At 47.9% G+C, this 16,254-nt stretch overlaps 1 protein-coding gene across 4 annotated transcripts in view; it reads left to right on the top strand.

Annotated features, from left to right (window-relative positions):
- Window positions 1–16,254, top strand: part of GRAMD1B (GRAM domain containing 1B) — a 1,455,160-nt gene that overhangs the window by 1,403,439 nt on the left and 35,467 nt on the right. The gene's annotated exons all lie outside the window — the stretch shown is intronic.

Here is a 16,254-nt window from a genome sequence, read left to right as displayed (position 1 = left end):
CAAAGACAGAAGTGCTGATTCACAAAGGGCCTCCACACTTGTGGCGGGTGGGCCTGTACTCGCAGCAGCGGCCCGCAGTGGGTAACTACAATTCGGCGGTCCTGCCATGACTGCTGGACCTACACCACAAGTGCGGATGTCCATTGTGAATTGGGCCCAGAGTTTAAACAACTACTTAATACCTTGTACATTTTTATTTATTTATTTTTATTTATTTTATTTATGCAATTTTATATAGCGCGAACTTTACCCGAAGGTGTCAGAGCGCTTTACATAGGACCCAGTTTCAAACATAAGGACTGACGGTACAAAACGAATTTGCAAATTTTTGACTTACATAAGAACCAGTTGAAAACATACGGACTTAGGATTACATGCGTTATAAAAAGGTACAAACAGAAAAAAATTGCAAATGTACAAGAGATAAAGTCACACAAGGAGGAGATACAAATGGATATATTCTAGGCAAATACTAGTGAAATCTCTATCTACTTAGGGAGGGGATACACATGGATATACTCTAAGAGTCACATAGGAATGGTAGAGAGCAGAGCGGACTCCTGCATAAACTAGTGATTGGAGTTATCTCTATATACATAGGGAAGGGGTAAGACTGGATATACTCTAAGAGTCACATAGGAATGGAAGAGAGCACAACGGTCTACTGCATATACTAGTGATTAGAGTTATCTCTATATACATAGGGAGGGGACACACCTGGATATACTCTAAGAGTCACATAGCAATGGAAGAGAGCACAACGGTCTACTGCATATACTAGTGATTAGAGTTATCTCTATATACATAGGGAGGGGATACACATGGATATACTCTAAAGGTCACATCTACTGTATATACTAGTGATTAGAGTTATCTCTATATACATAGGGAGGGGATAAGACTGGTTTTAAAGTCACATCACCAAGGGAGGGACAGAGAAGGGCAGGAAAGTGAGACAAACCAGAGAGGGAAGCAGATAGTCACAAGTAGGCATCAGGAGAGACAATAGAGAGGTCACTAGGACAGAGAGGGGGAGGTGAGAGATCGCTAAAAAGGCGGAGGAGAAAGGTAGAAGAAGAAGTGAGTCATAGAGAGAAAATGGCGGGGAACACAGAGGTCCAGGTCTGAAAGTCCAGGAAGAGTGCTGCAAGTCCGGGGGGAGAAAGGCAGTCCAAAGCAACGGTTGGGTGATTACCCTCGTGTGTTAATTATGTCCTTGCTGCAGAGAGAGAAAATCCCTTTAGGTTTGTCCCTGGAAGCGCGTGGTCCGCTGCTCACCTCTGTCCCGATGGTGCTGTACACCCCCAGATATTCAGGATCGGCTCCGTCGGCCGTTTTCAACACTGGACGCCATTTTGGAGTCAGGCGATTGTTGCCGATCGGGGGCTATTTCGTGCTTCAGTGCGGTGTTGGGGGCAGCAATCGACTCTCCAGCTCCCAGATCGCCGCCGATGGATGGGTGGCGTCACAACCATGCTCGGAGTGACCGCGGGTCTGTGGAGAGGCGAGGCAGAGACCAGGACAGCCAAAATGGCGGGCCGTCATCGATCGCCGCTACCTGCCTCCTCGTGTGCCCTCCAGAACTTGCATCAGGGAATGGCACTGTCGGAGTGCCGCCACTCCTCCGCTGCAGCCGCATACAAGTGCCCCCGTGCTGCTCCTGGCGTATAGCGCGAGGCACCGGTCCGGACTCCCAGAGCCCGGGCGGGCGCCATCTTGCCACCGGGAGCGTGCAGTCCAACTCTCCCCGGTCTGTTGCTGGGAGCGCACCCAGGCATGATTTCGCGGCATCTCCCCGCACTACATGCGCTCCGACACCCGGCCGATATCAGAACAGGTCGGGGCGACGCTGGGAAGCGGGCAGCATGAGAGCCCGATCGCGGAGCCTCAGCAGGACACGTCTGCCTGCTGAGGCTCCTCCTCCTAGAGCATGAACTTTCAAGTAACTGCTGGTATCATAATGCAATTAGTTTAGCATAATTCAGTCAGAAATTCACGAGCTGCATTTAGTCTTGGCACTGACTAATTGGAACCTTAACCTAGGGTAGTGTTGTCTGAGACAACCTTGGCATATGTAATTAATAGAGATGTTGGAACAGCCATATTGCAAGCTTACATATCAGCAAGACACGCTGACCCAGCACACATTAAACATTTGTTATCCCAGACCTCACTTTCTCAATTTAGCTATGACTCCTGAAATCATAGGGCTCTGGTCACAAAGACCTATACAAGTATGTTTAGCACTGCTTCACAAACTCTTCAAAGGGGTTCACATAAGTTCGAGGCATATGGGCTGCACACCACACACTATTGCATTAGATCACCATCTGTGTTAAAAACACGGAGTGATGAAAACGGACTTGAAAATAAAAGTGCCGCCAATGGAGAGAAAAAGGCATGCTCTATGAGAGACGTGCTTTTGCAGTGAACTAGATTGGGACCATGTATGTTTATATTGCTGTACACTTCTATGATCTGACTATTGTCTTATTACTTCCTTTTATTTCCTGTCGCTCACCTGTCTGCCTTAACCCCTTGGTTTTTGACTTTCGGTTAAAATCAATGCTGCACTGTGTATATTATCATGACTCTTTTCCCTCCAATATACCTCCCTGCTTTCCACTATTAATGTGCCACTCATTGCTGCACCGTGTATATTATTATGACTTTTTTCCCCCAACGTACCTCATTGTTTTCCATTATTAATGTGCCAATTGTGCTTCCCGAACTATGCTAACCACATTCTTGTACATATGTATATTTTGATATTTTATCACATGACTAAACACCATAATTATCTAAACTACTAAACCTTTATATACGAATAATCTCTGTCTCTACAATACTTAATGCTGTCCCCACTCTGACTATCTTCCTTTCACCCTAACCACTCTGACCCACTTGTATTTCTCCTACCCTTCCTAACTAATCTCCACAACCCACCCTCAACCTTTCCCCCCTCTTTTTTCTCTTCCCCTATTTTGGTTTTTCTTATTCCCCTTCTTTCTTCTCTTTCTTCTTTCTCCTTTCTCTCTCCTCTTTCCCCTATCCCTTCTTTTCTTCCTTCACTTTTTCACTTCTCCAGTCATATTACACTGTTGCGACACCCTTTTTAGGTCTCGCGTCAGCGAAAGACCTATTGCTGCCCGTATTTAGGAATGTGGACACGAGAGGGGCACAAACGCAGATTTCACCTCGTGGGCGCGCACGGCGCCGTGCCCCTCTCAGTGCCTCATATTCCCATGCGCAAACACACTCACACAGCCACACTCACGCATGCGCACATACACAGCCACACGCATACACAGACACACACACACTGCATACACACACGCACCCCCCCTTAAACAGACCCACGCGCACACAGACACACTCGAACACACACAGACACACGTGCGTACAGCCCCCCGCACGTACCCCCCTCACGCACCCCCCTCACGCGCACACACACAGCCACGCACCCCCCCCCACTCACAGGACAGGCTCACGCGCACACACAGCCACACACGCACACCCCCCCACCACCACCACTCACAGGCTCATCACGCGAACACACAGCCCCCCTCTCCCCCACTCACCGGGTGTCTCAGGCTGCTCTCGTCCCTGCGGTGGTGGCGGCATTACACACGGACGCATTCATTTTTGGTAGGCACCGGGTGATTAAACGACTTGCCCAGAATTCCAGGATGTAGAGCTGACGCACTACGCCGCATTCAACGTCTCTCTAGCACAACAAGGATTTCCTGGAAGTCCGCCTTACGTCACAGAACGTACTCGCTCTCCCATTGGGTGTCCTTTCTGTCACGTGACATTGTTCAAAACCTATCCTTGGCCCTGTTCTCGTAGGACGGGAGTTGGACGGCGAAGCAAATACATACTGGCATGAAAGGAGAACCCTAACTCGACATAAGTTATTTTTATTTATTTTACTGTGTGTGTGTGTGCATCAGTACAAAACATTGTAAGGCAACAGCAACCAGCCAAGAGCTGGGGTGCCCGCCGAGGCATCTAAGCACACATCCAGTATTATAGCGCCTAATTCACCTCTCCTACCTATTTCCGCTATCTCTTCCCTCCTCACCTCATCTCTCCCGCCAACCATTTCCCCCGCAGTCTCCAAACAACACTGGCCGTTTCCTGTTTGCTCAGTTCTTGTGCAATTCCAATTGTCAGATGTCAAAAGCTGCGCAGCGTTTTTATTTTAATACTTATCTTCTGATAACATTGTATTCGAATTACAGGACGAGGACGTCCAGTCTGAAAACAAAGGAAGTGCAGCCTAGTTAGGGATGGCTTCATCTAGCGAATAGCTTGCCTGCCAATAATAAGAATTCCTAATACATTCCAAGCGCGTTTCTTGTTAGTGGCTCCGGGCCTTTTAAGCACGGAAAAATGGGACCCTTTCACTGTTTTTCAGGGTGACATACATTTTATCTTCATTTTTTTCTGTGATGTTAATACTAAAGTGGTGTAATGACCTGCCATTAAAATGATACCTGGTTATAGCTGTTCCTAGGGTGCACAAACATACTTGGAGCCCGATTCAGAGATGTACAGTACAAGAGCCACAGGAATACTGGCCCCAAAATTACAATTGCCAGCCTCTGTATCATGCAATTGTGGTACAGAGGGAGAGGATGTGGCGTAACGGCTAGAGCGGTGGCCCATCAGGGACCTCAATGTCGTGTGATTCGGGGCAAATCACTTAATCTCCTTGCGCCTGACAAAAACATTTGCCTGCCCGCGGTTGCTTTCAGTTTGCCAGACATGTGCTTTGGGAGCAGCCAGTCCAGTGGGGGCAGGTAAGGCGCAGACCGCACTCTTTCTAACTTTTTAGGGGACACGTTAATTGTTAAGATGGACCGTATTCTCTAAGCGTCGTACATTTTTGGGGCCCACATTGTAACATGTTGGCCTAGTGAGCATGTTTCTATGTGAATGCGTGTTGTTTGTCTGCTTCCTCCTGTTTGTTCAGATGTGATGGCCAATAAAGGCATGCATGCAGTGCATTTTTCAGTCGTTTTGCGTTTGTGGAATATCCACAGCTGTATTTGCTTTTTGGTAAATTACTTATTTGTGGGCTTTGTTATACCTTTACACATTTTTGTATTACCGCTGAAATATCACATTTAAAGTACATATTTTAATAACAGATGGCATTAACAGATCTAAATTGAGTCGATTTAATAGCATTTGTTCGTGTTTTAGCCATAGTGCCTGTTTGGGGCTGAATACAAATTGCCTTCGCTTCTACTGTACTCACGTACATGCCTCCAGGTGGTAGCTAGTGCTAAAGGCTTGCTCAGAAAGACAAACAAGCGATCTCAAATCATCCGCACATGCAGTGTGCATTCATTGATTTATTTCATTAATTTATTTCTTGATGTCAGTTCCTCTACCGCTGACATTTTGTTGAATGGACGTCTATTGTTGAGCTAAGGGCTGGATCACAAATACAACGATAATCCTGGTCTGGACTAAACACCCTTTTCTGCCTAAAAGGGGATTTAAAAAGTCAATGTTTTACCGCCAAGGGGATTACTGGGAGTGACACAATCCAAGCACAGATCTACTGCAGTTGCAACAAATCTCAACTCACTCTACCAGGGCGCTTCTGTAATGCGATGCAATGGAATGACTTGAGGACCAGTGGGAAACAGCACTAGCACAAAACATCTCCGACGCACAGTCCTCCGGCAGCAACACCACATGCTATAATGTAAAAGAAATAATAATCTACGCACAGCCGCGCCCCTCACTGGCCAGCCCATCATGTCAGCCACCCAAAAACCGCACAGGTCACTGGGAGCCAGAGTGAGGACTGAGTGTGCAAAATACCCTTCGGAGGACCCTAAACATGAAGGTACCCTCAGCCTAGTACTGGTTTTCATTTATGTGTACATAGTGTAAAGTGTATGGGGACTGACAGACCAAAAGAAACCAGTGGCTGAAGAGGGCTGACCCAAATCTCACAGTCTGAACATCATTCGCTTCTCTTTTTCATTGCACTTGCTGTTTCCATCTGCTGCATTGTTATTTCTAATATTTATACATCTAAGTCATGTAAATACAACACATATTGCAGTACAAATGCTATAGGTGCCACGTTTGCGAAAGTTAAAACTCTTGGCATTGTAAATGGCAAAGCTATTAATTTCGCTATTTATAAAACCAACACATAAATACAAAAATTGTCATTTACAATACCAATACTTCAAACTTTCCTAATGCGAGACCTATTGCATTGCAAATGCTTGTTTTACTCTGTCACCAAATATTACAGCCCTGAAGAAGCCCCAGGCCTGCTGGCCAATGAGGGGTGAAACACGTGTTGGCTGTTCACTTGATATGCCAATAAATACGCTTTGCACAAACTAACGCGATTGATTGGAATTACCCCAAAGAAGTAACATTTAAATCTTCAAGCCCCAGAACAACTCTTCGATAGTCTTATACCACAAGATGAGGATGATGAGGCTAGCTACTCACAGGAGGTAGAGAGTGAACATCACATAGACGATCCTGGGCCATCAGGAGACCCATGAGAAGATTATAATGCACCAGATGCACCCGATCTGCCACAAGATGATGCATACCCATCTAGACCATCTCCCCCAGATGACACTATTGGGTTTACACAGCTCATTCATAGAGCAGCCACTTTCCATGGAGTAGACTTGCACACAGATCCAGTGGAAGAAAACTTCCTAATGGACACACTACTGTCGTCACATAAGACCACAACCACACTTCCAATACTTAGTAGAGTGGTAAGACATGCACCCAAAATATTTAAAGACCTAGTCAGAGCCAGGGTAATTAACTCCAGACTAGAAAAAAGTACAAAGCGGCTCCAACTGATCCAGCATACATTAAAGGACAGTTGCCATTAGACTCACTAGTAGTGTCAAATGCGAGAAAAAGAGCTAACTCGCAGACAACAGGGGATGCTCCACCCCCTGACAAAGAGTCTAAGCTTTTAGATGCTTCAGGAAAATGCACCATCTCACAAGCAGCCAACGTCTGGAGGATTTCTAACACTCAAGCTTTGTTAGTAAGATATGATAGAGCTCATTATGATGAGTTAGAGTCACTCGTACAACACTTGCCAGAACAATATAAAACCAGGTCTTCTGACCTAATACAGGAAGGCAAGGTTATTACAAATACCTCCATACGCTGTGCACTAGACACTGCAGACACAGCCTTTAGAGCAATAAACACAGGGGTACTGTTGCGTAGACATGCATGGCTATGCATCTCTGGGTTCAAACCAGAAGTACAAGCCAGTATTTTAAACCAACCATTTGACCAGCAACACCTTTTCGGTCTAACAGTCGATAGTGCACTAGAAAAGATGAAGAAAGATACAGATACGGCAAAATCCATGGGAGCTTTACAAACGCAAGCCCATAGACCTTCTTTTCGTCGCTCCTCATATAGAGGCGCCTCTAAGGGTTTCCAAACTGACAATACCTCTTCTTGCAAAGCCCCAGCCATACCTCGCCCAGTAGGGGATATTATAAAGGAGGTTATAGAGGAAACAACAATAAGGGCAGAGGTAGAGGAAACAACAATTGCAACGCCTCTACTCCAAAACAGTGACTTCCCTTCCATCCCCCCACACCATTCCACTCCTGTCGGGGGGAGGTTACAACAGTTCCTACCTGTCTGGAACTCCATCACCACAGACAGGTGGGGAAGACAAATAATTCAGTCAGGTTATTGCCTGGAGCTCACTTTCACTTCTCCAACAATACCACCCAGGCAGCGTCCCATGTCACAAGACACCTCATACTGCTAAGACAAGAGGTGGCATCTCTACTGCAAAAGAATGCAATAGAACCAGTCCCAAAACAACTTCAAAATACAGGAGTTTATTCTCTATACTTTCTCATACCCAAAAAGGACGGTTCCCTCAGACCTATTTTAGATCTTAAGGCCCCTAAACCTGTACATACAATCAGACCACTTTCATATGGTCACACTACAACAGGTTCTACCGTTGCTAAAGAAAGGCGACTTCCTTGCCACATTAGATCTCAAAGACGCCTACTTCCACATTCCCATCCATCAATCGCACAGAAAGTACCTACGGTTCATACTAGAAGGTCAACACTACCAATTCAAGGTACTCCCTTCCGGAGTAACTACAGCACCTTGAGTGTTCACAAAGTGTCAAGCAGTAGTAGCAGCACACTTAATAAGGGACAACATTCATGTCTTCCCATATCTGGACGACTGGTTAATAAAATCCAAGTCATGCAACCAATGTGTACAGCACACGCATCAAACGATATGCCTTCTACACAAACTGGGATTCACAGTAAATCAAAAGAAGTCACATCTCCAACCGTCCCTGTCTCAGCAGTATCTAGGTGCCACAATAGATACCTCCAAGGCAATAGCGTAGACCAACCCAACCCAACAAGAATACTAAGTATGCAGGATCTTATCAAAAGATTCCAGCCACAACAAAGATTCCAGCCACAACACTAATTACCAGCTCGAGTGTTCATGCAAGTAATAGGAATGATGGCATCTTGCATTTTCATAGTACCATACGCAAGACTACAAATGCACCCCATACAAGAGTGCTTGGCAAGTCAGTGGAATCAGGCTCTGTAACAAATAACAGATCTGGTGGTGGTAGACGACCGGACATATCGCTCTCTGCAATGGTGGAACACCAAAAACCTTTCCAAGGGCTGGCCGTTTATAGAACCTGTTCCACAAATGATACTAACCACAGATGCATCTCTCACAGGAGGGGAATACATTTACAAAGACACACAGTACAGGGTACATGGACACTGCAACAAAAACTACTCCACATAAATCATCTGGAGTTACTAGCGAGTTTTCTAGCTCTAAAATCGTTTCAGCATTACCAATTTAACAAAGCTGTACTAGTGTGGACAGACAATATGACAGCAATGTACTACTTTCAAAAAGAAGGAGGAACACACTCTCTACAGCTCTCCTGGCTGGCGCAGAGCATATGGAGGTGGGCCATTCCTCAGAACATTTTTCTGTTAGCAGAACATCTACCAGGAGTTCACAATCAAGTTGCAGATCTGTTAAGTCGTCAGAGACAACAGATACACAAATGGGAACTTCATCATCAAGTTCTTCAGCCATTTTTAGGTCTCGGATTAGCGTACACTGCGCAGCAGAGATTTTAAGTTTACAGTACAGGGGGCTTGAACCCGCCCCTCTTCTCCATTGGCTGGCTTCCTAAACGGAGGCCAGCCATTGGAGGAGAGGGGCGTCACTCCGTTCAAGCCCCATCTTTTTGGGATAGAGGGGTGTGTTTTTGCTGTTCTTTCTCTACCTGACGTCATCGGTAGAGAGCACACCCCTCATCACACTGCCTGCACGCGCAAGTCGGCTCTCTGATTGGTGTTCCTTATTAACTAATCAGAGGGCCGACTGGAGCGTGCAGGCAGTGTGAGCAGGCCCGTGTCCCTCGCGTGATGTTCACTCGTTAAGGAGCATTCAGTGATAGACTTGGCGTGGCATGATATCGCTTTTATCTGTGAGTCGGCCCTTCTGTCCTTCTGTCTTGAAAGTTGCCTTTTTAGTGGTCAGATAGTTAGATATGCATGCGCAAATGACTTTGAATCAAACCCCCTTCACATTCGCTTCCTATAGTCTCGCTCTAATATTATGCACTTTATTAATCTAAGGAAAGCCATTTTAATTTTGTGAGGAATCTAAAATCTCTGATACCCTTACGCAAGGCATTGTACCAGCAGCTAGTCAAGAAACAGCATTTAAAGCCCTGAAGCACCTAGAAAGCAGAATCGTAGCTTCAAGGCGCCCACGTGTTGCTTCAATCAGTGTGCAGTGTCGCTCGTCTCAGCCACAAGTAACTTACGGAGGTTCTGAAACGTGCAGGTGAGGGTCTTAAAATCATGCAACGCGCTGCCACCTTAAAACTTTATTGTAGATTTACGAAGCCTTCCTTACCTCGAGGCAGGAAGTCCACGGTGAAGTCCCCAAAGGTGTGCACGCGGGCTCCTACAGTGCACGTGGGCTCCTACAGTGCACGCAGTGCTCCTACTCATGCATAGGTGTGCACGCTGTGCTGGTACTTGTGTAGAGGTGTGCACACTGTGCTGATACTTGTGCATAAGTGTGCACATGGGGCCGGGACTCGTGCATAGGTGTGCCCGCGGACTGCTGCAGCTCTGCTGGTGTGTTTGTTGTTTTGGGTCCAGTGCTGCGGTCTGGAGCGCAGCAGCAGGCGGGGGTGCGAGGAAGCAGCGTGCACACATACTTCAAATGTTCCTGTGGTTATAAATAAAGCAGGGCCCGCTGGGCCGCGACACGCCGGGGCTCGGCTTTCTAGGCCTTTCCTTCTGGCCTCTACGCATTAACACTGTCACCGCTGAGGGCGCCGCCGTGGGGGGAGGACGGAAGGAGAGTGTGTGCCTTCCAACTGTGGCACGAGGGAGGCCGGAGGGGGCTGGCCGCTGGCAGAGTCACCAGGCCGAGTCTCACATACCCGATTTACAAAAAGGGGGTGGTGATGAACAGAGTGTCTGAGTTAAACAGACCACTCTTACCCAGTCCAAAGATCAGGGCTTGATCCATCACCGTTATTTATCTCACTGCCCCATCCCAGCTCAGAACCTGGCTATATGCAAATCAGTCTGTCCCTGGCCCAGTGCATCATGGGAACAGGGCAGACTAAACTACCAAGCCAATTCTTCACCAGAAAGGAGACAAGCTACCGGGGACCGGTTTCTGGCATTTCAGCCTTCTTCGGCCCGGCTTGCTTGAATCCTGATGGAGCAGTGAGAAAGGGACTCATGTCTGAGTATACCCTGCCACACCTATAGTGGCCAAAAACGATTTACAAAAAGGGGGTGGTGATGAACAGAGTGTCTGAGTTAAACAGACCACTCTTACCCAGTCCAAAGATCAGGGCTTGATCCATCACCGTTATTTATCTCACTGCCCCATCCCAGCTCAGAACCTGGCTATATGCAAATCAGTCTGTCCCTGGCCCAGTGCATCATGGGAACAGGGCAGACTAAACTACCAAGCCAATTCTTCACCAGAAAGGAGACAAGCTACCGGGGACCGGTTTCTGGCATTTCAGCCTTCTTCGGCCCGGCTTGCTTGAATCCTGATGGAGCAGTGAGAAAGGGACTCATGTCTGAGTATACCCTGCCACACCTATAGTGGCCAAAAACGATTTACAAAAAGGGGGTGGTGATGAACAGAGTGTCTGAGTTAAACAGACCACTCTTACCCAGTCCAAAGATCAGGGCTTGATCCATCACCGTTATTTATCTCACTGCCCCATCCCAGCTCAGAACCTGGCTATATGCAAATCAGTCTGTCCCTGGCCCAGTGCATCATGGGAACAGGGCAGACTAAACTACCAAGCCAATTCTTCACCAGAAAGGAGACAAGCTACCGGGGACCGGTTTCTGGTGCATCATGGGAACAGGGCAGACTAAACTACCAAGCCAATTCTTCACCAGAAAGGAGACAAGCTACCGGGGACACATACCCAGCCGCACACATACATCCCCTTAATGTCATCTGTGCCCTCTTGCAACCCTAACATCCTCCCTCCACCACTCGTGCCAGTCACCCCTGTCCTTTCTGTGCCATCTGCCAACCCTAGCATCAGCCACACTCGCCTGGAGCGTGGGTGCCAGTCACCGCTGTCCTTTCTGTGTCCTCTGCCAACATTAAGACCCCCTCCACTCGCTTGGAGCGTGGGTGCCATTCACCTCTGTCCTTTCTGTGTCCTCTGCCAACCTTAACACCCCCCTCCACTCGCTTGTGTGTGTGGATGGCTCTGTGTGTGTGTGGGTGGCTGTGTGTGTGTGTGTGTGGGTGGCTCTGTGTGTGTGTGTGGGTGGCTCTGTGTGTGTGTGTGGGTGGCTCTGTGTGTGTGTGTGTGTGTGTGGCTCGGTGTGTGTGTGGGTGGCTCTGAGTGTGTGTGGGTGGTTCTGTGTGGGTGGCTCTGTATGTGTGTGTGGGTGGCTCTGTGTGTGTGGGTGGCTCTGTGTGTGTGGGTGGCTCTGTGTGTGTGGGTGGCTCTGTGTGTGTGTGTGTGGGTGGCTCTGTGTGTGTGTGTGGGTGGCTCTGTGTGTGTGTGTGGGTGGCTCTGTGTGTGTGTGGCTCTGTATGTGTGTGTGGGTGGCTCTGTGTGTGTGTGTGTGGGTGGCTCTGTGTGTGTGTGTGGGTGGCTCTGTGTGTGTGTGTGGGTGGCTCGGTGTGTGTGTGGGTGGCTCTGTGTGTGTGGGGGTGGCTCTGTATGTGTGTGTGGGTGGCTCTGTGTGTGGGTGGCTCTGTGTGTGTGTGTGTGTGTGTGGGTGGCTTGGTGTGTGTGTGGGTGGCTCTGTGTGTGTGTGTGGCTGTGTGTGTGTGTGTGTGTGTGTGTGTGTGTGTGGCTCTGTCTGTGTGTGGCTCTGTGCGTGGGTGGCTCTGTCTTTGTGTGTGGGTGGCTCTGTGTGTGGGTGGCTCTGTCTATGTGTGGGTGGCTCTTTCTGTGTGTGGGTGGCTCTGTCAGTGTGTGTGGCTCTGTGTGTGGGTGGCTCTGTGGGTAGCTTTTTTGTAGGTGGCTCTGTGTGTGTGGGTGGCTGTGGCTCTGTGTGTGTGTGTGTGTGTGGGTGGCTTGGTGTGTGTGTGTGTGGCTCTGTGTGTGTGTGTGGCTCTGTGTGTGTGTGTGTGTGTGTGTGTGTGTGTGTGTGGCTCTGTCTGTGTGTGGCTCTGTGCGTGGGTGGCTCTGTCTTTGTGTGTGGGTGGCTCTGTGTGTGGGTGGCTCTGTCTATGTGTGGGTGGCTCTTTCTATGTGTGGGTGGCTCTTTCTGTGTGTGGGTGGCTCTGTCAGTGTGTGTGGCTCTGTGTGTGGGTGGCTCTGTGGGTAGCTTTTTTGTAGGTGGCTCTGTGTGTGTGGGTGGCTGTGGGTGGCTTTGTGTGTGTGGCTCTGTGTGTGCAAATGCAATAGGTCTCACATTTGCGAGCGATTAAGCTATTGACATTGTAAATGACAATGCCATTTATTTATGTTGTAAAAACATAAACCTAAATAAAAATAATATCATGAGCAATGCAAATAGCTCTAACTTTAACCCGTTAACCGCGGAGGTAATTCCGCCGCGGTGCGGGCGTTTCGGTGCGCGGGTGGGGTCGCGTCGGCCATTGGCCGACGGCAGCACTGGGCAGGTAGTGCTGCCATCGGCCAATGGCCGACGGCAGCAAGGAAAGGGTTAACAATACCGAGACCATTGCATTGTAAATGCTTGTTTCAAAAGTGGGGTCAACCAGAAATAGATCTGTTTGCTACACACCACAACTCCAAATGCCCAAGCTTCTCCACCAGATACCCACACCCATTATCCAAAGGCAATACGGTATGGATGAACTGGTCAAACAAATTTGCGTATGCTTTTCCACCTCTCCCACTAATTCCATTAGTGGCACGCAAGCTCCAGCAACATTCTCTCACATTGATTCTCATAGCATCAACGTGGGCAAGACAACCCTGGTACACCACGCTACTAGAGCTATCAGTTGTACCACATCAAAATTAACACTCTCCCCTCATCTACTGACACAGAACCATGGAGAGATTATGCATCCAGACCCAAAGCAGCTCAATCTAGTGATTTGGCGTCTTAAAATTTGGATATCTAAATTTACCACCTGATTGCATGAATGTCATAAAAGAAGCAAGACACCCTACCACTAGAGCATGTTATGCAGCAAAGTGGAAAAGGTTTGTTATATATTGCACAAATAACAACATCAACCCCTGAGATGTTTCCATACAAAACATCATTTGCTACCTGTTACATCTGCAAAGATCTAACTTAGCGTACTCCTCAATCAGGTTACATCTTGCTGCTCTAGCAGCATATCTTCCAAACAGGCAACATCTGTCATTGTTTAGAGTCCCTGCAATCAGAGCGTTTATGGAAGGACTCAAAAGAATAATTCCTCCCAGAATACCACCCTCTCCAGTATGGAATTTAATTATTGTTCTCACAAGACTCATGGGTACTCCGTTCGAACCATTACATAAGTGTGAATTACAGTTCCTTACATGGAAAGTTGCTTTTTTAGTAGCTGTTAGCTCACTTAGAAGAGTAAGTGAGATTGAGGCATTAACAATTCAAGAACCATTTATACAACTTCATCACAATAAAGTGGTTTTAAAAACAAATCCAATGTTTCTGCCAAAGGTCATTTCACCTTTCCACCTCAACCAATCTATTGAGTTGCCAGTATTTTTTCCCAACCACAAACAGTTGCAGAAAGAGCTCTACATACATTAGATGTAAAAAGATCGCTTCTCTACTACATTGATAGGACAAAACCATTTCATAAAACTAAACAACTGTTTGTATCTTTTTCTCCTCCACATTAGGGCAATCCGATTTCAAAATCAGGCATTGCAAGATGGATTGTTAAGTGCATTTAAATTTGTTACCAAAAAGCAAAACGCACTCTATCCATTCCCCTTAGGGTTTATTCTACCCTTACGTTAGGGGCATCGATGGCATTCCTAGGAAATATACCATTAGATGACATCTGTAGAGCAGCTACATGGTCTACTCCGCACACATTTACAAAACACTACTGTGTAGATGTGCAGGCAAAACAACAAGCAAGTGTGGGCCAGGCTGTACTCAAAACATTATTTCAAACTACTGTAACAGATGCGGGTGGTCGTCGCTAAGGGAGAAACTAATGTGCAATCTATGCAATAGTGTTTGGTCTGTAGCCCATATGCCTCGAACGGAAAATACTACTTACAAGTATGCATCTGTTCTTGGCATGTAGGGCTGCAGAACCACACACACCCACCCTGTATCTGATCCAGTATTATCTTATTTAGATACACAACACATGGTCATCTTTATCTGTACACATACAACTCCATCATTTGCCCAATGGCGAAAATAATCTGAAGATGGAGTTGATGCCCATGCGCACTACGATCTAAGGGAGGAGTCATCCAACAGACAAAGACTCTTCCAAGACAACAACAAAGTGTAATCATCCAAGCCCACCACCAGATGGTGATTTAATGCAATAGTGTGTGGTTCTGCAGCCCTACATGCCAAGAACAGATGCATACTGGTAAGTAGAATTTTCCATTTTGGTGTAGATAAACACATGTGCTCGGTGAAGAGAGCGACCCCTGACCCTGGATCCAGGCAGGTCGCTCCCCACGCCGCACAGCTCCACCTCATTGTGCCCGTGTTTCACCCTCGCTGCTGCTGCAAGTTCGTGCCAGTCCTCTGCCCCTGTTTTTCCCCATCCACCTGTCTGCCACTTTTTCTTCACATTTCACTCTTCATTGTATTCCACTTCTATTGCCTTTTTTTGACTCTATTGACTTTATTCACTCTATTGGCTTATTGTTCCTATCGCTCTGTTCTTGGTATTCTGCATTCTTCCCATTTCCGCCGCTGCGTCCCCTGCAGCCCCACCCACTCGCTCGCCCATTCGCTCCTCTCACCCGCCTCCCAGCTGCTCCTCCCTCCCGCCTCCCCTTCTTATTGGCGGCCGCGCAAGCCCGTCTGCTCCCAATCTGCGCCTGGACTGCGCCCAGCGCCAGACCCCCTGGCCCCACGAGAGCCATGACGCCCGACAGCGCCAAGACGCCAACATCCTCCACGAACTTAACATTGGCCGATCATCCACCTGCTTCTAGACCACCCAGAAGCTCACTCACGGACCCTTCACCTGCCAGAGCTGCAGCTTCACCAGCCACTGAACACCTGCTTGTCCTTCTCCCCCCCACCAGGGCAGGTCGCAAACATCTCAGATGCATACTACTCAACACCCGCTCTGTCCACAAGCACAATCACACAACCTCAACATCGTCTCATATGCTGATGACACCCAGCTGATCCTCTCCCTCACCAAGGACCCCACCACCGCCAAAACCAACCTCCACGAAGGAATGAAGGCTGTTGCCGAATAGAGGAAGAACAGCCGCCTGAAACTGAACTCAGACAAGACAGAGATCTTCATCCTCGGCTCCACCCCATCAGCCTGGGAGGACTCCTGGGCGCCGGCCGCAATGGGAGCTGCACCAACACCCACTGACCACAAACTCAACCTGGGTTTCATCCTGGACTCATCACTATCTATGACCCAGCAAGTCAACGACGTCTCCTCCTCCTGCTTCAACACCCTCTGCATGCTTCGCAAGATCTACAGATGGATCCCCACCGGAACCAGAAGGACGGTCACCCAGGCCCTCGTCAG

The sequence above is a fragment of the Lissotriton vulgaris genome, chromosome 2_1, assembly GCF_964263255.1.
Source record: "Lissotriton vulgaris chromosome 2_1, aLisVul1.2, whole genome shotgun sequence".
In the NCBI taxonomy this organism is placed as follows: Eukaryota; Metazoa; Chordata; class Amphibia; order Caudata; family Salamandridae; genus Lissotriton; species Lissotriton vulgaris.
Note: the sequence above shows the minus strand (reverse complement) of the source record. Positions and strands in the feature narration are given on the sequence as shown.